Genomic DNA, 2,523 nt, shown 5'->3' on the forward strand with positions numbered 1-2,523 from the left:
ACTAGTCTTTCTTCACTCATTCTTTCCATGTGTCCAAATCATCCCAATATTCTTTCATCAACCCTATCTCCCAACTCCCTTTCCACCCCTGTTCTCCTCCTCACCTCCTCATTTCTCACTCTATCTAGTTTAGTAACCCCCATCATTCTTCTCAGACACCTCATCTCAAACATATTCAAACTCCTTCTCTCTTCCTCTCTTATGTTCCATGTTTCTGCCCCATACAGTGCTGTTGGCACAATCAGTCCTTCATACAGTCTCCTCATAGCATCCATTCCCAAATATCTATTCCTCATTACACTCTTTAATTCCCCAAGTCATTTACTCGCTTCTCTCAATCTACATTCTACCTCCACTTTCACTACACCTTTTCCTGCCACATTTGCACCCAAGTATCTAAAACTATCCACTTCCTCCAGTCGCTCTCCCTTAATGCTCACTTCCAGTCTACTGCCACTTTCACCCCTTGTACATCTCATCATCTTACTTTTACCCACATTTATCTTTAGCTTTCTTCTATCACATACTCTCCTAAACTCTGTCACCAACTTCCTCAATCCCTCCTCCGATCCTCCCACAAGCGCAGTGTCGTCCGCAAACAATAGCTGGCTCACCTCCCACTTTTCTCCATTTTCTTTAACCATCTCCAATCCCTGACCCACTACCCTCGCATTTACCTCCCGCACTACCCCATCCATGTATAAGTTGAACAGCCAGGGCGACATAACGCATCCTTGACGAAGTCCCACCTTTACCTCGAACCACTCACTCTCTCCATTTCTAATCCTGACACAAGCTCTACTACTCTCATAAAAACTCTTGACAGCTCCCAGAAGCTTTCCTCCTATCCCATATATCTGCAGTACCTCCCACAGTGCCTTTCTGTCTACCCTATCGTAAGCCTTTTCCAGATCCATAAAAGCCCAAAAAACATCCTTCCCCTTTCCTATAGCTTTCTCACATACCTGTCTCACCACAAAGATCTGATCTACACAACCTCTACCTGTCCTAAATCCACAATGTTCCTCTCCTAATCCTCTCAATCAAGACCCTCCCATAAGCTTTCCCAACTACACTTAACAAGCTAATCCCTCTGAAACTACTACACTCACACTTGTCCCCTTTTCCCTTGTAAAGAGGAACTATACAGGCACTCCAGTCCTCCAGCACTCTACCCTCTCTCCGGCAAACATTAAATAACCTCATCAGCCAGTCCACCATCACTGTACCTCCCTTTTTCAGACATTCTGCATGGCATCCATCCAGACCAGGTGCCTTACCTGCTTTCATCATCTTAACAACTGCCTTCACCTCATCCTTCCTTATTTCTCCTCCATTCTCCTCACTCATCACTCTCATTTTCCTAGCAACTCCCACTGCAGCTATCTTTCCCTTCCTATCCTCCTTCACATTTAGCAACTCCCTAAAATACTCTGCCCATCTTCCCCTTACTACCCTCTCTTCCACTATCATCTCTCCATCTTCACCTTTTACCTTTTCTTCTCTACTTGATTCGCCTCCTCTTCCTCTCTTAAGTTCTTTCCAAAACATCTTTTTATTACTTTCAAAATTTTCTGTCATACTCTTACCCCATTTCACATCTGCTCTCCTCTTTGCCTCCTTTACCTTTTGCTTTACTTCTCTTTTCTTTTCTTTGTACCTCTCATATGACTCCCTCGTCCTATTTTGTAACCAATCTGTGAAATCTCGCTTCTTCTCATCTACAACCTTTTTTGTTTCCTTATCCCACCATTCACTACCCTTCCTTCTATTTCCTCCTGTCCTTCTTGCTCCACACACCATCTTTGCACACTTTATGACTCCCTCCTTGAACCATCCCCATTCCTCCTCCACACCTAACTATACTCTATCCTTCACTCCCTCCCACTCCTCCTTCAGCTTCTTTTCGTACTCCTCCTCCTTTTCATTTTCATACAAAGAGTTCACTCTAAGAACCTCCCTACCTATTGTCCCTTTCCTCTTTCTCCATCTATCCTCCACTCTCAACTTACCTTCCACCAAAAAATGATCTGATATTCCCCCACCCTCTCCCCTTAGCACATGTACATCCTTAACTCTTCCTATCATAATCCTATTTACCACTACATAATCCATTAACGCTCTATCTACCACCCTTCCCTCTACCACCTTCACCCATGTGTACTTATGCTTGACTTTCCTCCGAAACACTGTATTTGCTATTATCAACTCTCTTTCTAGACACATTTCCACCATCAACTCTCCAATACGATTCTTTCCTGGAACTCCACATTTCCCAACCACTCCATCAATTGGACCATTTCCTACCCTAGCATTAAGGTCTCCCAGTATTATTACATTGACATTTCTCCCTAAATCCTCTATGCACTCATTTAAATCTATCCAAAAGGCCTCCCTTTCTTCTACACTCTTCTCACTGCCAGGCCCATATGCACTTACAAAGACCCACATCTCCTTTCCCAGTTTCACCTTCATCCACATTATCCTTGAGGAAACCTCCTTCCACTCCACTACCCGTTCACC

Source organism: Oratosquilla oratoria, chromosome 18, assembly GCF_046742065.1.
Source record: "Oratosquilla oratoria isolate Oo_2021 chromosome 18, ASM4674206v1, whole genome shotgun sequence".
Taxonomy (NCBI): Eukaryota; Metazoa; Arthropoda; class Malacostraca; order Stomatopoda; family Squillidae; genus Oratosquilla; species Oratosquilla oratoria.